This window comes from Passer montanus, unplaced genomic scaffold (assembly GCF_014805655.1).
Source record: "Passer montanus isolate IOZ18808 unplaced genomic scaffold, ASM1480565v1 scaffold9, whole genome shotgun sequence".
NCBI classification, from domain to species: domain Eukaryota; kingdom Metazoa; phylum Chordata; class Aves; order Passeriformes; family Passeridae; genus Passer; species Passer montanus.
In genome coordinates, this window is record NW_024374367.1 from 7,588,437 (window position 1) to 7,614,616 (window position 26,180).

Below are 26,180 nucleotides of genomic sequence, written 5' to 3' on the forward strand. Positions count from 1 at the left end.
CTGAATACACAAAACCCGTGAGTTGCAAGTTGTGTTTCATCAAGAGGTGTTTTTGTTAAAGAATAGCCGGAGACAATCCAAAAATTAATCTTGGTCGTAATATAACCCTGGTACAAAATGCATCAGTTCTTCTTGGCAACTGGAGTGTTTGGCATCAGGAACTATTTACATTTGCATTGTTTTCAAACTTCTGTGTGTGCTGGAAGGTAGAGTGAAATATTTCCTAGATGGCCAGACTATTCCTAAGAAAAGATACACGAGGGAGCATAAACTCAGAACCGTTCTGTTTCAAAGGTTGCTGCAGGATCAGTACAACTACACTGGAGTTTTACTGCATGTTCAGAGCAGATCTTTCATTTGCTTTACATAGGTTACACCTCATTTTTATTTATTTTATTTCACAATGTTAATTTTTTTTTTTTGTATCAGTAGCTGTATGAGCTACCTTTCCTTGTGTCCTTGCTTTGACACATTCCTATCCATCCATGTTCCTATGAGATTTTTTTTTCCTCTCTGCACAAGAAGTGCCAGGAGCTCCTGTTGGTTAACTCATTACACTGTGATTGCATGTCTATCTTAGCACAATTCACTAAGTAAATATAAATGTGATATACTTCTTTGTAACGGTATATGCCTCTTCCTTCCACTTTTCCTGGTACTTGAGCATGGAAAAATTGCAAGGCACTGAGAGAATATTGCTGCATGTGAAATAAATTGCATGGACCTTGATTCCAGGAAGAACATACGCACATGCTGATAAACAGTTTCTTATCTAATAAATACTGAAGAGAGTATTTCTTAAATGGCAGTGCTTCTCTGAAATCATGCTGTTAGTTGCTGGGTTGTTGGTTTGTTGGGGTTTTTTTTTTGGGTTTTTTTTTAAAGTATTTCAACACCCTGCTGATAGTGTTGTGAAATCTTTACTGGGCCTTAGCCAATTAACTGAATCAACTTTTACATGCTTAATGGTTTTATAACACTTCTATTTGAGATAATCTTGCCATTTGTTCATTTAACTTCACTCCTGCATTTTGTATGCAAATACTATCTAATCTCATGGAGATTCCAAGTCTCTGAGACTTAAGTTCTTGCAGAGTTGTCAAATACAGCAATCAGAACACATTTGAACACTTAACAAAGGTCTCTCAATGTTTTTCACTGATATTTTTAGTATTATTTAAGATAATTACTGTTATGATTAACTACATTGAGCTCTCGTATTGTGATGTAATTTTCCACTTTCATATTTACATTTATTAGTGCACATTCCATTTAAAGTCATCTTTCATTGCTCAGTGTGTGACATACTTCGGAGAAGAACTGAGATTTTCCAAATCTGCATCCCATAACCTGTCTGCAAAATATTCCTTCTTTCTAATGGCTAACCAGCACCTAAGTTTAAGATCAGGAGTATGGTAATGTCACTGAAGATATCAAATGATTGACTAGAATTTCTTTAATTACAAAAGAATTGAAAAGGAAGATAAATATTCCCTAAACACTGCAGATTTTCTTGCTCTGTGACTTATGGTATTGTATTTCATGTTTTCAAGCATTCAAGTAATGGACACAAAATTGGAAGCAGAAGGAAAGGTATAGACATCATTACCTGGAGGCAATGAAAGAATGGGAGATTTTTCATCTAGTATTGGAAAAATAAATTTGTGTCCACAGGGCATAGGCATTGAGAGGAAAATAACTTATATGAAACCAAGGGCTGTAACAGCCTAATTTTGTTCTCTGGACCCAGGTAAATTTCATCCTAACACCATAAATAAATACATAATATGAAGTGCAGTGGTATTTCCTGATTGATGATCTTGTTAGACTCCAAATAAACATATATCGTGCTCAAACTGTAATAACACAAGCTTAGTACATATAGAGGGTATTGCATCCACCTACTAAATATGAAGAGAATGTACCAAAGGGGAATGATTTAGAGGAGAATGAAATTTTCTTTTAGACTCAGGGATGATTCTGCTGAGCTTTCCTCTGGAAGACAGTCCTTCTCAGGACAGTACAGATACTTTTACATAATTTGTTTCTCAAGCTAATTTAAAAAACAAACAAACAAAACTCTTAGTGGTATAGAAACAGATTTCAGGCATTTATCTATCTACTATCATTATGCTATAAGCTGAAAAGCAACACTTTTCTTTGTATTCTGTGTCTCCTGAAAACATTTCTTCAGTCTCAAGAGCTCTCTGGAGAGGAGAGCCCATATTTGTCAAATATTGTGGGAATAAGAGAAAGAATAGTAACAGCAACAAATTGCTTAATCATTACAGTTGTCCTTGCTATTATTATTCGTTATTATGAATATAATTTCCTGTAACACCTGTGATGTGGCTGGCAATTTTCAGACATTTCAGTGTTTTCACTTTGTTCTGCAGAGTTGATAATCCAAGGACTGATGTCAGGGCAGAAAATACCAACCATCAGTTTATGGATAGCACATCCATAATTCAGCAAGCTGCCTTATAGCAACAGAATCACACTCTCTATGGAAGGCACCAAACAGATGAGCCCTGGATGACTGGGCAGGGTGTAGGGTTTGGACTGTGGTGTGATGGCCTAGGGCACATTGGGAGTGTGGTTCCAGGAAATGCAGAGCTTGGACCTGGTGTCTGGAAGCCTCTCATGGTTGAGACATGAGAGTAAATGCATGGAAAGGGCACCAGAGTTTAGAAAGCTGAAATTTACTCCATGCAGAATGGGAGACTTCTGGGATTCCAGCTGAGGAATTCAGAACTTCAGTAAGGGAGTTTCTTCATGTGTCTTTGTCAGTGAACCTAATACAGATTTCAGCATCACCCAGCTGAGAATTTGACCAGTGATTTCCAAATCCCCAATGCTACACATGTTGGAGTCCCAAACAGCTGCTCTTTCAGACTCTTGTGTGAGTCTTAGCCTCTCCTTCTCCTTGAGGATGACCCAGCTACCTTGTCAAGGAACTGCAACAAAACTACATCAGCTGACTTAGTTATACAACCTGGAAAACAAATTCCCTCTGCTCTTGAGTGTCCCTAAGGCAATTTTTGGTGCCATATCTTGAGTTTCTCCCCATAGAAAGGCCAGATATGTAAAATTGCTCCTTATCCAGACATACATCCTATTTAAGACCCCAGAATAGATTCAGAAGGATTCTGCTGAAAGGCTGATTTTCCCCTTTGATGGCTGAATCACTGCAACATCTGTGTTGAGCTACAGCACAGCTCAAACACAGAGGGACGAGGGTGAAGAAATAAGTAGCTAATACCTCTTTAAGAATCAACAAGAGCAATGTAATAAAAAAGAAATAAAATAACTAAGATAGTAAAAACATTATCTTACAGGTTTTGTAGAAACTTTGCCTTAGGGATGCCACCTGGATGTGTTCCACTGACACAGCTGTTCACACTTTTTTTTCCCTTTGCTGCATAAAAAAAATAGAGGCATCTGAACAGCTGCTTGGGTTAATTTTTTAATGCCTTCAGTAAGTAAAAATAAAGTCAAATTACATGAATGAGCAAGGTGTTGTTGATGCATCTGTGTGCATCCACAGATGCTCTAAAATATTAACAGAATACTTCCAGGACCTCATCCACAGTAAATAAAGGTCTGTTGTCCATGGAAGGAGCTGAGTCAGAAGGGCAGGTGAGGCATTTGCATTCGTTTGCTAGACAAGGTGTAGGATTCTCTGTCCAGCATCTCTTCTCTGTAAAAAGGAAAGGCTCCTTTTGTTTAGGGCAAATTGGCAGACCTGCTCATATTGAAATCAGTCCACAGTCACCCCATTGACTTCACTGACATCACTAAAAGTGTCATTAATTAAAACAAGCAAACAAATGGAAAAAAAAAAATCCTGATTTTGCTTAAATAGATTCACCCATTCTGAAGCTGTCAGCTCCATTGCCTGCCAGGGAACTACTCCCTAAGAAGGTAGTTGAAGGGAGAATGGGAACAGGTTGTCTGGATAGACATGTAAGGTTATCTGGATAGACATAATTTTTCAATGAAAAAATGTAATTTTTTGTTGTTTTCAAAATTCCTTGGGGGAAAGGGGGAGGCAGAGGAGTCTGCGCTGATTTGTGCTGCCCCTCCTGACACACAGCACACTGAGAGCGGTCCAGGTTGAAAAAGAGTCAGGTATAAAAGGGTGATGGAATGAAACAAGTGGGAGTTGTGATGTTTTTTGTTACCCAGTGTTTCACACACCTCTAGCGGCAAACCCTCTTCGTTGCCAAGACAACCCCGAAGAAATACGAAATCCAGAACAATACGCTGTGTACGAGGAGCCTCGTATTCTCTGGTGCACGCGTTCGTTGTGAATGTCAAGGGAAACAGTGCCCTGCCCTCCACAGCGACCCAGGTAAGCCCAGGTAAAGTTATAGGTGATGTCTGTGAGATTATATTGACTTACATTTAGAGATTGTCTTTTGTCCTGGCAGCTACCAAGCTCAAGGGCTGGCTCTGAGAGCCTGGGCACTGTATTCCTGCAGTGCAGCATTACCCAAGGCTGGTGAGGCAGCACCAGGAGGATTCCTGAGGCTGTCATGCAAGTAAGTCAGGGCTGGGGCTCTGGCTGCTCTGCCCAGCCAGTGCTGCATGTGAAAGTGTCTGCAGTGAGCAGGGAATGCCAGCCTGTGGTGATCTGCCTTTACAGCAGTTTCTAAAGGTTTCTCAGGCAGCTGAACGTGAGGTTGTACAGCCATAGAGGTCTTTTTGCTCCATAACTGGGATATCCTGAGCTGTGCTCTGTCTCTAGGTCAAAGGAAATATAAATGTGACTTAAGCCTCTTTGCTTAAGATCTTGGCTCAGTGCAGGACAGTGGAAGATCTGGAGCCTTGGGTTTGTTAATGCTTATTTATTTAAACCCAATGAGTGAACCTCAGACAAAAGTCCATGAGGTCAGAATAAATATCTGCAGGGATGCTTATGGCACCCTCATGCAAGCAGGAGCCTCAGGAACTTTTTATGTCTCAAAGAATTGTTATGTGCAGTTTGCAGATTATAAATTTTGCTTTTACAATTCATCTGCAAGTCATCTTTAAGATTCTTATTGTATTCCCAGTGACAGGTTTTCTGAAGAACGATAGGGATACTCTTTTTGCTACACTTGAAGCTGTCATTGACCTCCTTGTTAGGAATGTCTGCACCCTTAGGAAGTAATGTCAGCCCCCCATTTGGTTAAAGCTCTGTTAAATGGGGGGCCAGAACTTGGAGCAGGGGACACTGGATTCCACATAGCAATGCATCCATTTTGCTGTGCACCCAGTGTGAGGACAAAGCCATTTTAACCTGCACTGAATCATAGCAGCATCCCAAAAGTAAGCAGGAAAATGCCAACATCTTTTGCAACCTTTCATTCTTTGGCTCTCTGCTCCCTGGGTTCTGTCCTTTGGTATCAGCTGCCTGTCAGATGTTCACAGCAGGAAACTCAGCAGGTGTATCCTGATGAACATGGTCTTTAAGTGGGCAGGGAACCTTGGGGGACTGCAGCTTCCTCTCTTCTGCTGCACTGCTGGAAGCACTTCACATTCCTCCTTTTGCAATTGTGTGCTGAGATACAACAGCTCCAGGACTTTGGGGTCTGAAAGACAGGTAGGAAGAAGTGGTAGTTTGGTATGACAAGAGCACCAAGCCAGCACAACAAACCAGGTAGTGCTGACAACTCCATGTCTATGCTATTGACGCTTGGGGGTTTTAACCTCACACTAATATGAGTTTAGTCCTATAGGCTGAGCTCTGAAACTGTGTGGTATGAAGTGAAGCACAGTCAGTCAGGGATTCACTTCAGAAACACTTACCTGTTCCAGAATAAGACACAGATGTAGACTAGGATTTGTAGAGCTGAGGGTCAAACTAATCAGTGCTGAAAAACAAGTGTTGCATATTTGAGCGTCATAGCAAGAAACTCTGAAGCAGAGCTGGTTCTGCTTTCATGGCTCCATCAGGATATCCAGAGCTTCAGCTTCCATGTCCATGACAGTGTCTCCCTGGCTGTGAGAGAAACCAGAAGCAACAGTTCTGCACTGTGCTTCCTTTGTCTTCCTGAAGAACAAACTCTACAGTGCACTGAGAACCATCACACCTTCATTCTATAAAAAGACACATCCTGTTAGAGCTTCGAGTGAGGCATCCCTGAGCTCAGGCCACTCTGATCCTCTTTTAGCACCTTAGAAACGAACTGAAAACTCCTGGCTGCTCAGGAACAAAGGAGTATGTGAAAGAACTGCAATTTCATAAACTATGGAGTGGGAGTTGGAGCTATTATAGAACATCCCGTTCCAAAAGGAAACAAATGACAGCCTGACGCTGCCGGGTAGTAGTGACGTGTGCGGCCGCAGAGTGAGTCAGTCTGTGTGAGATTCAGATATGGACCTAGAGGGAAAACATTTGTGGCAGCAGGACCGATCACATGCTCATAGATGGAATTACCTCAGCTCATTTTTCATGCATGTGTTAATGTATTTGCTGCGCTTCTTCAGCAAAAGGCAAATAGTACAGAAGGAAAAGTCGCGTGTAGGAGCTGCATTATCTGTCTCTTCTTGCAGCCTCCTGCTTCCCACCCACACTCCTGCACAGCCAGTGATAACGTATCACGTGCTGTGTTTTGGTATATCACTGTTTCGTTCAGTAAGATGGAATGTGCTGCTGTTATTTTTGTTATTATTTGTATTATTTGGAATCCCAAAACATTGGTCTAAAGGCATAGGTGAATCGAGCAATTAAGTGAACTATTGTAAAATTATTTAGTTTATCAGTGATGTCTTGCTTTAATAGCTTAGAGCTCAGTTGAATGCTTGTATTCATTTAAAAATGAAAACTGAAGCCTAAGAATCCTTTTAAGGCCTGAAAGGAGTCTGTAGAGCTGATTCTCTGTTACATGGGGGATGTGTAATGATGTATAAATTGTGAAATGAATTGGCTGTTTACTGGAAAATTATGGTGATCTCCTGATTGCGGTCCAAGATAAGAAACCTTGGCCATGGTTTAAGGACAAGGAAGCTTTCGTAGTAATTCTGTCTTGAGATGTTCCCATCTCAGCTTTTTTCCACACTGTTTCATTCCAGCTCAGCCCCCTCCCAGTTGTATCTAAACAAGTCTCCATGTGACTCTGCAGCAAGCCACATCAGGAACTGCTGGTGGTTAACACTGTGAACAAAAAACCCTGTAAAATAGAAAGGATTTTGTTTTTTTCTTTTTTTGTATGTGTTTTGGTTTGCTTTGATTTTTTGCTTCAACTAGATCAGTGCCTGATCAGCACTGCCCCCGGGAACAACTGCTCTGGCCCAGCTGAAAGGCCTGAGTGTTATTTGGCAGGGGGGACACTGGCAGGGACTGATGGTGGGAACTCTGTGACAGCGCTGCCACCAAAATCTGCAAATCAGGAAACCGTAGCTGGTAAAACATTGATTCATTCAGCAGCAAAACAGAACAGCTGCTGTGTCTCCAGAAGGAAAAAGAAAAGGGGATGTTATTTGGCTACAGAGTGTGTAGCCAGGGTTGGAGGACAAACTGGGGGAAGGATTTGAGTTCAGGATATAGAAATCTCATGGATGAAAAATGCCTTAGAAAGCAATATCAGGCATGAGGTGTTTGCCATCTCTTGCGCTGAAATTTCATAAGCATACATGACATTTCATGGACGTAAATGAAAGCTAAATCCAAAGCAGAATTGTAGGTCTAACTCTCAAACAGCACCAAACTAGTGAGCTGAGAGCAAAAGCAGAACTCTCCTTGCACTGAAACTGAGAAGTTTGGTTTTTATCTCTCTGTGTACAATTGCTTTATTGATGTTTCAAAGCAATGTTAGACTGGGGGAGCTCACCTGTCACCCCTCCCCAGTAGACATGGAGACTCTGTGCTGGTGTAGCTGAAGTCCATTGGTGAGCAAACTGCTCTGGGATGGCTCTGACCTCTGGCAGCACTAGAAGAAAATGGTTAGAAAAACACTATCAGACATTTTGTTTATAGTGAAGCGTTGGCAAACCAGGCTGGCTGCCCCTGCCACAGAGAGAAAGGGAATGTCTTGAAGTAGGTGGGGTGCCTATCTCCCCAAAACGGTAAGCTCAGAGCTGGAGCCATTACCCCGAGCCACCATTATCTGCTGCATCCTTACATGCCCCCCCGTCTGCCCTGGCATGGGCACTCTCCCCTCTTATCAGTGAGGTGCCAGCATTTCATTTGCACAGCTGAGTGCTGTTGAACTGACTCTGTGCATCCATCAAGGTCATGAAGTCATTCAATCCCTTGCTGAAGTAGCCTCCGGTCAGGAATACAGGACTGCAATGCTGTTGGTGCAGCTTACAACACCAGAGGGATAACTTTCCTGCAGTACTACAAAGCAGCTTTCCTGGAAGAGGTAATGGTTTGCCAGTATTGCAGAATGGTAATTTTAAACCCATAAAGAGCTCTTATTGTAGTCTCAAAGCAGACTTGAAAACCGGCCGCGCCCTCTTTATCCTGGCTCAGATGAAGTGCCAGCGCCGTCAAAGAAAAAGGTGTTTGCAGCATGTGCCGTGTCCCAGGGTGGCTGGCACAGGTAGCAACAGCCGGCAGGGCTTTAGCACTGCGCCGGAGATTCTAGGAGAGGGTTTGCCTGCTGTCAGGCGTGAAAAACAGGGCTTCTGCAGCTGCTCCTGCGGGGGCTCGCGGGTGGCATCCCCCACAACAGACGGCTTTATGCAGGGCCGTGCTCCCACCGACAGGCCCGGGCCTGTGCTCCTCACAAACCCCGCGGGCAGCGGAGCCAAGGGCAGCCCGAGGAGGGCCGCGAGGGGCTGATGTCACTGCCCAGCCCGCCCGGGGCTGACTCATGCGGGGAACAGAGAGCCCTTCATGGGCCTGGAAAACACGAGCCCGTGGGAGGGCCTTGCTCCAGGAGGGAATGAGACAAAGGTGCGGGAATAACCCAGGGAGCTTGAGGAGGGGGGCACACCTCAGCCCCCAGCACTGAGGGTTGGAAGGAGGTCACCTCCTATTTCGGATTCCTTCCCTTCAGTTGATTTGAACAATTCTGCCCTTATTTTAATAAAAGATCAGGGCGGGGGAGGATGGATTTATTTGAGAGGAATTCCCCGCGCCTTGAGCTGCCTGGATTAGTCAGGAGCAGGGAGGATGGAGCAGAGGAGGGAGGATGGTGCGTGTCCTGAAAGAGCCGCAGGCAGGGAGCTCAGGCTCCACTGAGGATGGCTGAGGCACATCCCTCAGTGAGGGGCCTCTCCAGGGCTGCCTTGCTGCCCCAGTTCGCCCTGTGGAGCTGCACTGCACCAGGGCAGCGTTCCTAGCAAGGCCAGGTGAATGAGAACAGGGATAACCAAACCTGCTGACACCAAACAAGGGAGGGGATTCACCTGCCAAAGGTGTTGTGATGGAGGGGAAAGGGAGTCAGCTGCTGCCTCCAGGGAACAGGCTCACGGCACCACTTCTCTGTTTGTAACGTCAAATTCCTAAAAGTGACAGCACTTGTGGTCATGGTGGCATGGGCAGTGGTTTCTGAGCACTTCCAAAAGTCTTTTGAGATTGCCTAAATTAAAGGATGGAGTACTGATGATGATAGAATGTGTTATGTCTAATTATATGAGCCCTTAAACCAGCCATTTCCTCTTTCTTCCATCATTCCAATATAACTGGATGCAGGAAGACACTCACAAAAGAAATATTGTTTCTATGAACAACCCCGTGCAACCATTTTCTGCAGATTTTCATTGAAGGTTCAGAACCAGCAAATTTAAATATTCCTACAAATTTACATAGTCTGAACTGGCCACTGCATCTGATTCTTCTAAACTGATCTTTTATGTCTGCAAGGAACCAAGTGAAACCTTCAGATTTAAATACCATTGAACTGTTGGATTTGAGAAATTCAGATTCAACTGTATATCAGCTTCTGAGCCTGAAATTAAGATTTGTTATTGTGACTGCACATGCTGGGAATCAGGATGAATAGCAAACATGCAAATTCAGTTCTTAATTATGAGCTACATGGAATTAAAAATAGACAAGACAGTTCCATTAATGGAGAGGCAAGCAGAAGACTGTGATTTCCTATAGATGTGAGGTCACAGTTGAATGTAGATATGGTTGTCAGGGTTTTGTAAAGATGCTCACAGACTGCAAGGTTTCATGGATTTTCTCATGACCAGAGATTTGCACCATGTTTACTGTTTGCTATTCACTACTATCACTTTTCACTAACAGAGTCAGGAAAACAATGTCAGGTGATTGGTACAATTGATCAACAGATCTAATGAATAGCCAGGACTGAATAGCGAGGCAGAGGGACAGTGAATGCGTTCAAGTGGGACAGTGATGGCCCATGATTTTTCTGGGAAACAAATACATTTTGGAAAAGATCAGCCTTAGTTTTTGAACTAACTGAGATAGGGTCATGTGCTAAATTTGCAATTAATATTATTTTAAAGAATAGATCAAACAGCTCAAGCAGATTTCCTCTAACTGACAAGTTCCATTAAACAAGAAAGCTCATTCTTAGTAGGAGATTTTAATATAACACTGAGAACAGAGAACAAAACAATGAATGGAAACATATCAGCAGTCAATTTCCTGAGTATTCAAGCCTGCATTATACTTTGTTCTTTGCTACAGCCATGGCTCTGTAATTATCAAGCGTATTCATGGGACTTTTTCCTATTGACACTCAGCATGAGTGTGGCTGGAAAGAGATTAAGCTTTTGTGGCAGCCATTTGAATTTGTCTAACTAAAAACAACCTGCAAGGCTGTGGGGAGCTGTATGTCTTGGGGGATTTGTGATGGTCTGCAGAAGCTGCAGGTCACAGGTTCAGTGCTGGGTGTGTGCAGGGCCTGTGGCACTGGGCCCCTGTGGCTGCAGGCACTGGCAAGGTCACAGAGCAGTGACTGATGATGGAGCAGATGCTTCGAGATATTCCTCTGTTATGTGATAAGGCATGCTTGTTGGACCATGAATGGCATCACTGGGTAAGCCGTTGCCCATTGGCTTTTCCTCAGAAAAGGAACTTTACTCCTGCAGGACTTTATCTGGTCTTTCTTGTAGACACTATCTCTGCTTCTCAAGTGATACTCCAGAATAACTCTAGGCCAGGTTACACCCTCTCCGTGCTACCAGTGGAGCCTCATTTTATTAGCCATTGTCTTTGTGCCTCCCATGCACCCTGTGCCTGGGAATCCACTGCCATGCGGGATTTCTGGGGACCAGCCTCTCAATGGCTTTCTGGGCAGGTTTGCCTCTCTGCAGGTGATATGGAGAGATGTAGTGGAGTGAGGAGCAGTGCCTGGAGCCTGCTGGTGATGACTGTGAGGAAGGAATAGGAGTAGTATGTGGCAAGTGGACTGCAGGGAGAGGGAACTGTGAGCTGGTTGCGTCTCCAATCTGAAAAAATCCAGAATGTTCATGTTAACTATTCTGGAGCCTTGATTGCATTTGTAGTAACCTGGAGTTTCCTTCCCCCAGCTGGCCAAAGCTGTGCCCATCCACTATCCAGGCAGGAAATATCTCTCTGAGGGAGCACCATATCTCTTTGCTGTTTGGTGCAAGTGTGGGCAGCACTTCAGCTCCTCAGCTCGTGGCCGTGCTTCAGTCCTCAGATTTGGGCAGGCACCATGTCTTTTTACACAGTTCCCTGTTTCTGTGTAAACAACCATTTTAGCCAAAGATGGAAAACCAAAATCCTGTTTACTTAGGCTCTTTTGCAGTCCCATAGAGCAGGAGCAGCAGTGCTGGTGTTGTGGCTTAGCTCCAAATCAGGTAATTGCTGTGCATTCTGTCCTACTTACACACCCCCCATAGTTTCAATTAGAACAATTGTTTCCATTTTTCTTTCCTGCTCTGTCAAGTATTAATACAGTTGCTGTTAAGCTGCTGGTGTGATCCCTCACCTAGGTGTTGTGTTTCCATGGTAAAGACAGACATCCTCATGTGCATACCTGGACTGAATCTTCACTGGCACAGACTGATGTAATTCCATAATAGAGCTGTGTTGATTCACACCACATGAAGATACAGCTTTCCTATGCAGAGAGCCACATCCCTAATTAAAGGCTCTGTATGTGATCTATTTTTCTATTTTTCTACTCGCTCTTCAGCTTTGCAAATAACATGAGGTTTGAGTAGTCATTCACACTTCTGGTCACAGTGGTGGTCTCTAGAGAATACAACTGCCTCTTTTTAATGTGCTTCCCCCCAGCTGTTCAAGAGTGGGTCTGTAGGAATATCTGAGTTCTTTCACTCTGGGCTGTAATGTGGTAGATAGAGTTCATGATGTGTGATATGTTATGAATTGCTGGAAAATGTGTTCTTTGGAAACAAATCTCTCTAAATTTATCAGGAGAATTAAGAATATGGAAGGATGCCTGAAAGCTACACAACAACAGGAGATTACACGCTTGCAGCTTAAGCCACCTGGCATATTGAGCATTCATGTTCACAGCTGAGGGCTCCGGCACTTATTATGCTGTTTATGTGATCAGGAGAGCCTTCCTTTCATCTGATAAAGAACTAGGCTTGAAATGGCACGTGTTTGGGCTGGTGGGCTCTGTGTCACACACTGGGGTGAGGTTTGCTGTCTGATTTTCTAGTCTGTCACGTGGCCCATCAGATGGTTATCAGTATCATATGCATGTGCTGAATGGATCGATGTTTGTGTGCATGAAGGCTTGAGCAGATCATGGCTTGGGTTTCTCTGCTGCTCAAGGCTGTGGTGGCTGGTGTCATGGAGACCTTCCTAGTGACTTCAGGGAATACAAGTAAGCTGTTATATTTTATGTAAAGTAAGCAGACATTGCCTTTCCCAGCACTCCTTTCAGACAGTTTTCTGAAATGCACAGAATGCATTCATGGCTCAGTTCTCAGCAGACAAAGAAACTGGGAGCAGATCCTTTGCAAACACTGAGTTGACTCACATAGGAGGCAGTTGAGTTGCCTACCTGTATGAAACAAAGCAGGACAGAGTCCCCAGGCAGTGCAAAGGAGAGTGGCTTTATTGCAAAAAACAGGTCTTTTAAGCAGTTAGCCAGTTATCAGTTTACACAGTTTTAAGGCACAACAAGCCCTAGCACCACACACCACGCGGCAGGCAAGCAGCGTGGCTCTCGCGGCTCTTGTGGCTCTCGCGGCTCTCCCATCTCTCTACCCCTGCTCCAGCTGAATCACTCTCCCTCAGTTCCCTTCTGCTTAGCCTAAGTAGCAGGCCTGAGCCATGATTGTGCAAGGGTAACAAGGCCCTTATTTTATAAGGCTTTTCCTATATGCAACACCTACCCATATGTGTCTGGCACTACATAGGATTTGTGATATACTGCAGTGCCTTCATGTGTCCCACATGACCTCCATCTGTCCCTAAAAAAGGATGTGAATCTCCTGTAGGCCCTGACTTTTACCTGCCTTGGGAGGTCACAAACTTTTCAAATAGCTCTAAATGCCTCTGTTCAGATACCTAGAGCCCACCCAGGGGTGAAGTGCTCCATCTGAAAGATAAAATTTGTCTTTAAAATGAACTGTTACAAAATTAAAAGATGTAACAATTTCATTCTAAATTTAAACTAAGGCTGTACCTCACTACTGGTGGGACTTGGACTAGCATCTTCACAGTCTGGTTTGGAGAAACCTGGAAATGGAATGAATGGGTAACTGAGAGGTGTGTGTTAGCATCTCATAGGCTGCAGCATGCTGAAGGCAGCACTGAGGCAGGATTTTGTCAAACTGCTGGATCTACTTTGTGGTAGCTCCTGTCCCTGAAGCTGTTCTCAGGTGGTACAGGCTGCAGTCATCCCAAAGTCCTTTTCACTATATCTCTTGTGTTAAAATGGCCAAACGTCTGCAGGACATGGTTTGTAAAAGTACAAAAAGTTGCTGTATACTTCTCAGTCCCATAGAAAGTGGAGAACAGTATAGCACAAGGTGCAGAGATAATTTTATCCCAACTCCAAATTCTCATGATTTCAGGTAAACCATCCAACTTTGTTCTCTCAAATTGCTGGAATTTTTATTAAAATTTTGGTTTTATCCATATGGGGAAATATTTTTGTCTCTTCATCTTCCCAAGGCTTCTAAATTTCTAAAATGACTGTGGCACTGTGGGTCTAAAATGACAGTCAGCATGCCCTGGAGCTGACCACCAGTCGTTCTTCCTTGTGCAGTAGCTGTTTGCAGAGTCAGGGCAATTCTTTATATACAGGTTTTGTCACCCCCTTCATGCAAAACAAAAGGGTTTGGTTGTTTTCCCAAAGCAAACAGTCTGTGTCAGCTGTCTTGCACTGACAGAAAAAACAACCAACCAAAACAGCGTGAGCTTTTATATCCACGTCCATGAGTGGCAGGTCACAGGTTCCCTGCAGAAGAGACGGGGAAGGTAAACAGCTCAGAGCATGCCGTGTTTGCCATGCCATTCCAGTGCATAGCAAAGCTGTCCCCAGCCCTTCTCCCCCTTATGCAGCAAATCACATTCTGCTGTGTAAATAGCAGTTAATAAAAAGAAGCCAAATTATCATTCTTTACTAGATTTTAATTACAAGACGTTTCCGACATTTCTCTTGCCTGAAAGGCCTGTAGGAGTTTAGGCACTATGAGATAAATCAGGGAAAATTTTAACTCTTGGGCTCAATATGAAAACAAATCAAATGGGAAGGAATACACCTCTCATATCACGCTCTTCCAGAAAGGGAAAGTTCTAAAAAGACAAAAGCCCAAAACACCGGAAGGTTTTATTTGTGCTGGTCTGTATTAAGCCCGTTATTATCCTATCAATTGTTTGTGTAACCACTGTTTATACAAAGTGAAAGATGGCACATAGGAACACGTACCAGCAGTCTGTGTTTTCTGATGAAGCCCTGCAGTGCTAGAGCAGGAGCAGGGAGCTGGCTGCTGTCCGGGTGTCCCCTTGGCGCCTCACAATGGGGCTGGAAGGGATTGGCCACCTGAAAATTAGAAGAGCCTTAGGGATGTGCTGCATTTAGATGGCTGCCTCTGTGGGATAAGGTTGGCATTGTCATTTCTCCCTAGCTATGCCAGAGGAGGGCCGTGGTTCGGTGTCTCATGCCTGGAGGCAGGTGGCCAGGAACAGGGGTCTTTAGGCTGCAGTTTTGGTTAGGGCAGTTCACCAAGAGCAGCTCATCGATCCTTGACACTGTGATGTTTGCAAAGGGTGTAATTGCAGAATCCCGCCCAGCTTCTGCACAGGCTATCGAGTAGAATGAGCAGATGGAAATCAGGTTTATATTTCCCTCACCTTCTTGAAATGACTCCTCAGAGAATTATTTACCAGGTAGTGTGTGCCTGGGTAATGTACTCTGGACCATAACGAAGTACAATATTGCTGACAGAGACCTGGCCTCAGCTGGGCACAGAGAGGAAAAGGACAGGTTTGAAATCAGTTTGCTGTCTAACCAGTTGCCAAGGTGGAGGTTTTAACAGAACGGATGATACTGTCCCTTCTTAACTCAAATCCTGCCGGCCATATTTCACACCATCTGGAGTTTGTGCAGAGCCCCCTTTGGGAAGACAGCCAATAAAGAATTACAATTATCTAATCTTGCCATGATAAAAGTGTGAATAACCATTTCAGAATCTGACTGGAAAACTACAGAACTTGTCAGTGCTCCTTAGATGGTGGCCAAGAGGGCACCCGATGACACGCTGGAAAGCGTGGCTCAGGAGATAAACAGGAGCTGGCCCACACCAGACACCGAGCTGAAAACAGTCGGATTTTCATCAGCTGAAACAAAGGACAGAAGGAGAATGTAACTGCTGGGCTTGGGAGAGGTGACACCCCCATCCACACTGATTCCCATGGACATTAAGGCACTTGGCGCTTTTTGGGAGGGCTGGGGCTATGTTTTACAGCAGTTGCTCCAAACCCACTATCTTTTAAGCATTTGCAGCAGTCTCTGCTGGAAGTCTTTGGTTTCACGCTTTTAATTGGTTCTCAGATGGAATGGGAGTTGGTTTGGTCTTTGTTTTCCAGTGTTGTGGAGTTCCTATTGACATTTTTTACATCCCACCCTGAAAAAGAATTTTCACATAGCTTTCCCCACATTGTTTGCAATCAATGATTTCCCTGTAATGGATACTAAACATTTTTAAAGGCAGCTTTTGGGACTCACTGGTGCTTGGGAGACAAGAAATGTACTTTAGTGATGTTCATGGCTTGACATAAACTTGCTTCTTAGCAGCACCTCAAAAGAACACTGGGATTCACCGATATGAGTATGCTCTTTGTCACCACTTAATTCTCTTCACACCACACTTTATCTTTGCTTAGTCTGGTGCATTATAGATGCTTCCAATTTCTGTCCATTCTCTTCTTTCAGTCTGGCTGCTACAGGGAGTGAGGACAACTACAGAAACCTCTGTCTAACTGTCTGAATGAAACATATAATTCACACTGCATACAGCAGAATTATGCTTCTTTTTTCAAGGGATGTTCCCAAAGTAGACACAATTTGAGAAACAAAACAGAATTACTCCCCTTGGCAAACAGGGATATGCTATTCCACAGCACCAAAGAATGATGCTCTGTGGCCTTTTTGCACACATTCAAAGGTAAAAGTGGGAGCAACGTGCCCAAAAATCTGCCCAAGTCTGGCTTCATCTTTATGCAAGTATTTAACTTTCTTTAAAACTCCCCAGCAGCCCATAGCAGGTGTTGCTGCTGGGTAGGTGTTGTGAAAGGGTCCCAGAGCAGGGCTTGCTGTTCCTCTCTGTTTCGGTGAAGGGGTTTTCCTATTGTTACTGGCACTGAGGTGTGTGGACTCTTCCAAGGCAGGTTGCTTGGTACATGAGAAGTGATGCAAGTTATGGAATCATGCAAGAGCCATGTTGTCACTCCCTAAGTGGACAAAAAGGGTTGTTGCTGGGGGAAAATCCCTCAGCATCAGCCTGCCTAACCAGCAGCCTGGTTTCTGCTTTGTGATAGGAGTTGGTGTTTTGGCTTCCTAGAAACTAGTTTGGGGTGAGGTACAAGGATCTTGATAGGATTTAATAATTGACATTAGTGATTTCAGCACTATTTTGCTCCTTTCCCATTTTTATTTCTAGCCCCTGGCCTTTTGAAGCCATCTTTTAGGCAGAAAGTTTATTAAGGGCATGATTTTTAGAAAAGTCATGTTTGTTTCAAACCAGAACTAACTTCACTTTTGCTAGCTCAGATCAGTGGAGTTACATCCCTAAATCACAGAGAATTAAGACAGAGATAGCCCCTGTAGCATGTTCTCTCTGCATTGCCTTGCACAAAGTGTTATAAAAGAAGTCAGGTGAAGGTTTTGGAGTGGTTATCACCAAGTCATATCCTGATGGTCTGAGTGGAGTTCGGAACAAACAGTCCCAGCATCAGAGCAAACAACCCCAGCACGACTGTCTGGGACTTTCAAAGAATGCCACTGCTTGATCACCAAAAGCCCAGTGACAAACTCTTCAGGACCTTTATTGAAAGTTTCCAGAACAAGCACCATCATTTAAATCACCATCTTAGGTTGCTCATGCTTCAGAAAAGTGCAATTTGCTTTCATTGCCCAGGGAAAGAAGATGAGCCCTGATGTGCCAATGATTCCACACCATGTGCCTTTATGGACCCAGCTGTAGGCAAGGGCTGGGGTGAAGCATGTCGTGGGAAGGCAGATAACACAAACATGAAAGCAGCACAAAACATGAGTGCCTATAAATAGCAGGAAATAAAGAACAATACTGTGATAAAATCCATAAGACAATAAAGACCAATGTGGGAGAGACCATTTCCCCCCCCACCCTTCTCCAGAGTTTCTCCTATTTCCCAAAGCTGCAGAGATCATCTGACTGCTGTGTGGTACACGCCAGTCAGCTAAGCACAAACTCCAGTGCTTGGAGCCTTACACAAAGTATTTCAAAACCCTGTTCCTTTTTCTTTCTTGATGTCCTGCCATGACTATTGTGGTATTTAAAGCCATTCCCAACTCACCAGCTCGTCAGAGCAAGGAGAAAAGAGGGAAGAGGAAGGGGGGGGGAAAGCCCTATGGAGATTTATAGTCATTAACAGCCTTTATAGGGTTTCAGACATTTTTGTGGTAATTCTTTGGAAAGGACACATCCATGATGAGCTGGGGTTTATTTTGCCACTGGCATAAGAAATTAGACCCATTCCAAGAAAATATTTGCTTTTTACCAAGAAGAGGGCAAATGTAACTAGAAAATGGCAATGGATGGGAACTAGGAACCTTGTTTAAATTTTGAGTCATTCCCAGCTCCTCACCTGGCCCCTTTGAACTGGATCCTGCACAAAGCAAGTCTCTGGAAGCTGCTTTCAGAGTGAATCTATGGCTGTGCAGTGGGCACTGCAAAGCTCCCTCCCTTCACTGGCAGCAGCAACTGAAGATGGTTAATTACCCTGAGAGATAGCTATCACTCATAAACCTGCATCTCACAGGAACATGTCCTGTCAGGAGGCAACCACTCTGTGGGCCTAAAATGTCATGAGGACAGCTCACAAGCACACTTATTCCTGGTTTGGAGTGTAAACTTCTCTGGGGAGTAGATTTTCCTGGGTATTTCTGCATGGCCCTGTCCCGTGGTGCCCTAATTTCTGAACCAAATCTTCCAATGGGGTAACACTAACTTGTGTGAATGGCGTTAGGCTGATTTACAGCAGGGGAGGATTGAGGCCTTATTGTAGGGAACAAAAGGATTATATTGGCCTCAGAGTTCATGTCAGAGCTGGGACTGGAACTCAGGAATTACTAAGCAGTTTTCTCAATTGCTTCTGTTAGTTTTAAAGAGGGAGTTGTGTTGAGGAAAACCTCCAAGAATATCCGATTTAATGGCAAATCCACTCTCTTTTTTTCCACGGCTGGTTCTAAGATGCCTGCCTGCTAATGAACATGGCTTTTTGTGCTCACACAATGGAGTTGCTCCCTCGTGGCCCACCCAATCCTCTTACAGGATCCCACCAGGGAGATGCAAGGACAAGTTTGGAGGTGACGCAGAGAGAGGTGCATTATGCAAAAGGTGACTATTTTGATTCAGAGGGTTCAGAGGTGACAGTAAGGTCTGAGGAGCTCTAACTAAAACCTTGACTGGCTACCACTAGTGCTACATCACACTCCATCGTGTGGCATGACAAACAAATGGGGGATTTATATCCCTCCACAGCTGGGGGCTGGATTTCTGCCTACAAGGAAGCATGTCCCACATTATACTCTACAGCTTTAGGTCCCTTCATGCTCTGTTGTGCAGTTTCCAGCTCTGTTTTATGGAGGCAGAAAGCCTCAGATGATCTCCTCTCAACCCCATGGGCCGCTCCTTCCTTCTGAGGCCATGTTTTGGTCTTAACTGCTGTTCACAATTTCCTCCTGTAGGGAAGTGGGTCAAATATTCATGTTCCACCTTTTTTTTTTTTTTGTCAGATATGAACATTTTGTGCAGGGAGATTAAGCAATTCAGCCAATTAATATCTTCTGACTCCTACTCAGTGCTTTAACCCATGTCCACCATCTTTGCTGGACTACCACAGTGTTTATAGAACATTTGACTTCATTTGGTTTATGAAATTTTGCTTATTCTGCCTTTCTTGATCATTAGCCCACAAGGCAGCTTGAATGCTTTTCTGTATCCAACATTTCTTTCTGCCTCTTTTTTTTTCCCATTTCCAGAAGGACTTGTTCCTTAGAACAGATGAACCACATACTGAGAAAATGAACAGGCCAGATTGTCTAGTGCTCCGCACCCACTGCTGAAGACAGATTTTCCGGAGAACTCAGTTTCCAAGGAGGCATCTAAATAAGTGACAGATACTCAGAAGTGGAAATGTGCCCACTTCTTTTGGTGCTCAACTAGTGCTAGAGCTGCTCTGAAAAAAACTTGCTCTGATACAGCTGTTCTCCTTCACTTATGCCACAAGACTTCCACAGCTCATCTTTTGTACTCTATTTATGGCTCTCTGCTGTGCTCACCTTCATGCCATACTCCATGCCACAGGTCTCAGCTGACCTTCTTCTTGTTGCCATGTCCCTCTGCACCATTAAAAGGCCAGCGTGTATATACACTCACATTTCTGTCAAGGGGCCATCGTGGCTATTGCCCCCAAATACAGAACATATGTGCAACATAAATTAATTGTTAAGGCTAATGTTGATTGAAGTTAGGTAATTCAGCCTGCAGGATATACCATATGTTTGAAGTGTATTGTCCAAGTTTAGATTTTAAACTCCCATGGGCAGGGACCACTCCTTCCTCTATGTTTACATAGCATCAATGAGACCAACAGTGCTTGGGTCTGATATACATTAACCTCAGCCAATGCATTGTTAAGTTTAATAATGACATTAAAGCACAATGGATAAAATATATAGACAAAGACTTTTCTTGGCAGAGATTTTTGTCATGGTTTTGATGCCAGGTTCCTACCCAAGTAAATAGTCCCTGGTCATCTGAATCATTGGCATTTTCTTGAAAAATTCTCCCCTTATATTGCACCATCCTGGTTTTCCCTTGTGCAGGAATTGACACTATGCCATGGATCACTATTTAGGGTAACTAAGCCAGAGCCCACCTAAGTGAAAAGTCTGGAATAGGAAGGCACCTAAATGATGTGCCAGACAGTGAACCCAGCAAATCACAGAGCCAGGGTGTAAATGGGCAAAGGAAAATAAAGGTTTTGAATGCAAGAATTTAATGTCATTTCTTATTATTTATCTCATTACTTTGTAGTTCCCAGAAACCCCATTCAAAGGTTACTGTACACAGGCCCTCCAGCGGGAGCATAAGAGAGCTCAGGAATAAATCCAAACTCCATCTGAACTGACAGGCTGTTTTTCAGTGCTAGTTATGCAACATGTTAGTACCTCTAGGTATAGGGCCAGTGGGATTTAAACTTGTACAGCAGATGGTCCGTGCATCATTGCTGGAATGCGCCTGCTGACCCTAGGGCAGAGCCTGAATGGACTTCAAAAGAGAGACTGAGCATGCTTCAAAGTGTTATTGTTTAAATGTTCCACTAAATGGGGACTCCGGAACAAAATATCTAGCTGAGGTCAGTCTGAAAAATGTCAACACACATAATGAGAAAACAGTATGTTGTGTGAGAAAGAATATTTCATAGGGGTATTCTGGCTATTGGGAGTTAAAAAAACCACTTTTTTTCATGTGTGTCAGCAGATTGTCATAATCAAAGTGTCTTTCTCCATGAGATTCATTTGCTTTTATTGGAAAGGACAAAGTCTGTATGTGAAAGTCATAAATACCTTTGGAAAGTGTGTTTTGTCCACAGACAGGTACACTGGGAGAACTGTCAACCAAAGTTATGGCAAAGGTGTGTTACAATACAGCATTTACATAGCCCTGAAAGCCACCCTCCCACTCATTTTTTGTAAGGACCTTGTGTTTAGTTTGAGAGTGTGATCCTGGGATTTCTAATCATTACTGTGTTCTGATTTGTTCCTCCCAAAGCCCATAATTCCTGCTCAGTAATCCACAAGTTTTGGCTTCTCCTAATGCCATTTAGGAAGGATTTCAGTAGGAAAGGGATTGGGTTCATGTTTAAATCAGTAGGTTTAATATCATGAAGGAAGATTTCCTAGGCAAGTCAAGCTTAACAAGATCAAGACTTCAGTAGAAAATTCAAGATGCAGCCTTTGATTTGCTGGTCCCTGAGCTGCACCTTGGGCATTGCAAGTATCAACGGTCTGGTAGGTTTTGGTCTACAAAAGCTTTCCATGCTGGCCACTGGCGATTCAACATGGGTGGCTAAAATATTATTTCTTTTGCTGGAAGCAAAGAGCAGCAACCTGAACTTTCATAGCATCTTGTCCTGCTGGGGCATGCCTCTATCTTGATGGAGACACATTGCAATAACACAGATTAAAAGCTAACCCTCCCTGCAGACGTAATATAGATCCAATGCCAGGAAGAGCAAACAAGACTCATGTTAAATAAAGGGAAGGCTTGTTTCTTTCACATATCAATATTCAGAAAGATCAGCCAACTTGGCATGCTGGGGTGAAAACAAAGCCACCAGGCAAGGTAAAAAACTGAAGGGCTCTGAAGTGAGATGTTGTTAAACCAAGAAGGTAACTTGGGCTTGTTTGTAGATTCTCTGTGTCTATGTAACATGTTGTAACTGACACAAAACTTGAGTAGCAATCAATGTAAGTGGGTCAAAAATAGCATCCACACCCTCCCTGGAGTCCTGGTTGTTGCACCCAGTATCACTACTCAGCTGTTAGCTGTGGCCCAGATTAAGCAAAAACCCTGTAACCTTACCTAACTGAGTGTGAATTCAGCAAAGCTTTCAGGCTTTTGCTTATCTTCAGTGTATGCTTAACTTCAGTAAGTACAGAAACTCTTTGTTAAATAAGGCTTTTAAACCTGCAGAGAGCTGATAAAAAAATCAGAGTTTCACCTGTTTTATCCTGTTTGCCAAGTGCTACAAATAGCTGATACTCAATGTGTAGATTGTTGCAACTATTCAGTGGCCAAAAACTCAGAAGTGTGTCAGTAAGTTAAAGGTGATCTCTTATCTCAGTGTTCCCAAAGCAGAGAAGTTACAACACATTTCTGATTAACATAATTTGTTTTAGGAATTCTGGTTCCCTGGAAATATTGTCACTCCAAAACAAATGCACTCTGCAAATTCTCTGAACTCCAGCTTGTTAAACTGCTTATGGAGAACAAAAAGTACAAGTCAAGACAAAGTGAGTTTGTGACAAAACTTTACACAACAGGGAAATAAACTCCAGTAAACCTAAGGAAAAGATATTCCTTCTATTACTCAGTTTGCATTTTTACCCTAGTACAATAGCAGTATAACCATTTTCTGTCAACAACTTAGAAAGAAACTTGTTTTGAAATTGATCTATGTTGAGTTGCATCTAAATTGGGTACATCTAAATTAGACTGAATACAGAACATCCCTAAAGGTAGCTTTTGGTTAGAGTTAGCCAAGGAACACAGAAAAGAGTTTACAAATATTGAAAGAAAAAACACCCCCAAACCTCAGATTCTCCTCCCTCCATATGCTCATAGTACAGGAGTATTTTGGGGATAGCATGTTTATTTGGGTTTGCACTTCGCAGGCAAGTGGTCTCCAGTTCTTGCCCAGAACGTGCTATTTGGTGTTCTCCTCTTAAAGTGCAAAACATGGCCAAGTGTTTGGCTGAACAAGGAAGGACTTATAAATGCACTGGGCAAGGCCTACAACACTGCAGCTCTGCCTTCAGTAGGTGGCAGGGATTCTCTAAATTCTCTTGCTCATTTACATTAAGCAAACAAACAAAATTACCAAATTGTGAAGCCCACAAACTATGTAGCCAGGCTCCATAATCACAAGTTTTCCTTATGGCTGCTTTTATCTTCCTTTTCACTCACTTGCCTATATTGCTGCTGATCTTTATTAAGGCCCACATTCTACAAACATTTATGCACTATTTACTTCATGCTTTTAAGCAGTTGCAGAGTGTTCAATAGGTGTTAAATAGAGAAGGAGCTAGAACATAATAGAACTGCATAGCTGCACAGATCAGACTAAACCCAGTGAAGTTACAGCTGTGCAGAAAGTTCAGACACGGGGAAGAGTTTGCAGGGTCTTGTAGGGTCTAGTCTCCCAGAGCTGGCATTTGTGTTTGTGCAGCACCTGGCACAAAGGGACTCCAAATCTGACCAGGATCCCTAGATCCCAATACACTGCAAGTAATGAACTGCTCCAGGGACTATAATTAGGCACCAAAGAGCAAGAACTCAGAGTTCACAAAGACTCTAGCATATGGTATTGCCAATACGTCTGCTGACATTCACATCTGTAGACTGTTCATTCAAACACTGCCTGTTTTGGAGTGCTAAAACATTCCCACCACCCATCAGCTGCTACCTGACCTCTTTAAAATAAACTTTCTTAATGGGCATGTGCCTGGATCACCAAAGAGACTATCAAACTTGGCACTGCAGAGGGGAAACCAAGCCTGGTGCTAGTGATGGCTCTGCATTCTTACTCTCAGGCATCCTGTCATCAGGTCAAGGTTGTGGCACAGTGACATGGGGCATGAGCTCCCTGCCTTCATGCTGCCTGTCCAGCATTTAAATCACCATTATTCCAGGCATTCGTTGCACACCGTGGTACAGAGGTACACATACTATCAACTAAAGGAAAAGTGAATGACTATAAGCACTTTGTCATGGCTTCAGAGGATATTAGCAGTGAGAACAGTGTGCCAGGCTGAGGGGCCCAGCCAGCAGCTGGCAAAGCATGTTTGATGTAGATTTGGGAGCACAGACTATGCAAATGTATTCAAAGGATGTTCTTGAGGCAAATTGGTTGGAGCTAAATTTGCCCAGATGCTCTTGAATCTGCTTATTAGAGTCCTTAGCTTGAAAATTAGCTGGAACTGATGAGTCAAAGCAGAGCTGGCTTTAGGATCCTTGCATATTAAGGAAACCACAACCGGATTAAATGTGTGCATGTCTATGTAGCATGGAAATTCAGCTCTCAATGCCTGATCCCACTATTCCCAAGATGGGGGCTTCACAATGCTTAATATGTGGAGAGCTCCTGGAGAGGCCTGGGCAACTATTTTGCCTTGAGTTTTTAAGTTAAGAGAAAATGAAAAAATAGTTTTCTCTTCCATCATGGCTTCTGATTTTTGTACTTGCATCTCATTTTGCCTGCAGAGGCACTCCCTGGCAGTGAACTCATGCCTTCCCACTCCTACACGTTCCATTACCAAAGGTGAATAATCAAGACAAATATGAAGAATGAGACAAGTATGTACTCATTTATTCAGATAATTAATGTGAAAGATGAAATCATCTTAATCCTGAACTAAAAACAACTACTTCAGGATCCTGTTTTGGTCGCAAAAGATACTGGAAGAAGGTGGGATTGTGTTGTGACAACGACTGTGATAATTTTGTTTCCTTGGACTTCTTTCTCATATACAAAGACTTTTAAGGGAAACTATTGGCACTTCTCTTTCACCTGAGTATTGACTTTAAGAAAGGAAACTGTGTCTTGAACAGGGGTTGAAGCCAGTTTCCACAAGACAACATGTAGAAAGTATCTGCTTGCCCACGGGGCATTTTCGCAGATTGGCCATATGTTGTCCCCATTTGTGCCACCTCTGCAGCCACTGGCAGAGCTCCAGGGCAGCAGCTCTGCCATCCCCCTGCCTCTGTCACCCTGTGTCAGACACTAGCTGGAATCAGCCTTGCCCTTGTGGCAGCTACACTGTGTCTGACCCCTGCCTGGGTGTACAAAGGTGGGAAAAGGGTGGGCCATTTCCTGCTCTTAAACAACTGAGCCCTGTTAGCTCAGGGACAATTGAGCCTCTGGTGTTTATACTGTCTTTGTCTGGATAAACTGTATGGACACAGTTCCAATGCAGCCACCAGGAGATTTTCTTGCTGATATTCATGGTGCCAGCATTCCACCCTTAATGTGTATTTTGGGTATCCCCATCTTGAATCAATACCTCGAGCCTCTTAATACTTCTTTGTGGTTATGTTTAGATTTATTCTATAATATTTTTCTTTTACTGAGGAAACCAAAGCTGAACAGAGTTTCATAACACATGGTCTTCATGCTCTGTAGAAGGTAAATGTCACCTCGCTGTGATACATTTAGTCTACTCAAGTATCCTCAAAGAATTTGACACCAAGGATGTCCTAAGGGATTTGCCTCCCAATGCCACCTTCTGGGATTTGAGCACTCAGCTCAATGTAAAGCTTCAAATATTGCTGAGGCAGACAGAGATATTCAGTATCTCGCACTTCACAGAACCTGGACACATTTTGCACACACCAGCTGTGTGTGTAAGGAACTGGGGTTAAATCAAAGAATTTCTCTTCCAGCCTCCAGCTTTTCTATCTGTGTCGCAATGATTGGTCTCCAGCTGTGAGGAAATACAGAAAGCTTCTTATTTAATAAGTTTTGAGTAATTCTAAAGAAGCCAATTGCTCCCTCCCCAAAACAGCACATTCTGCATTCCTTCAGAAACATCTTTGTAAATAACACCAGAAACTGAAAATACCTTTCTGGTCTCGTAGGCTGGGATAGGAATTATAGTGTAGTTGCACTGACATTAGTCCTTATATACTTATCATTTCCTCCTGAATTCTTCCCTGCCTTCTTGATGGTGTGCTGGATCTGCTAAGAGTGGAGAAGGTCCTGTAGGGGTGAGACAATCTTATAACTAGGAGATACCAAGAGTTAGACCTATTTGGATATTTTGCTTGCCTCT

At 43.4% G+C, this 26,180-nt stretch overlaps 1 protein-coding gene and 1 long non-coding RNA gene across 3 annotated transcripts in view; one reads left to right on the forward strand and one right to left on the reverse strand.

Annotated features, from left to right (window-relative positions):
- Positions 1–310: 310 nt before the first annotated feature.
- Positions 311–6,412, reverse strand: LOC120495676. The gene is made up of 3 exons (XR_005626110.1): positions 5,794–6,412; positions 5,346–5,576; positions 311–3,700 (listed from the first exon to the last, which is right to left on the reverse strand). It is a non-coding gene; the product is annotated as an uncharacterized LOC120495676 (long non-coding RNA).
- SLC6A6 (solute carrier family 6 member 6) overlaps positions 3,696–26,180 on the forward strand; it is an 87,750-nt gene continuing 65,265 nt past the window's right edge. The window contains exon 1 of one of the 2 annotated variants that reach the window (XM_039695446.1): positions 3,696–4,354. The gene's annotated coding sequence lies outside the window, so the exon portion shown is untranslated. Of the gene's footprint in view, positions 4,355–8,252; positions 8,352–26,180 lie in introns of those variants that run through there. The other variant, XM_039695445.1, reaches the window with a different exon arrangement.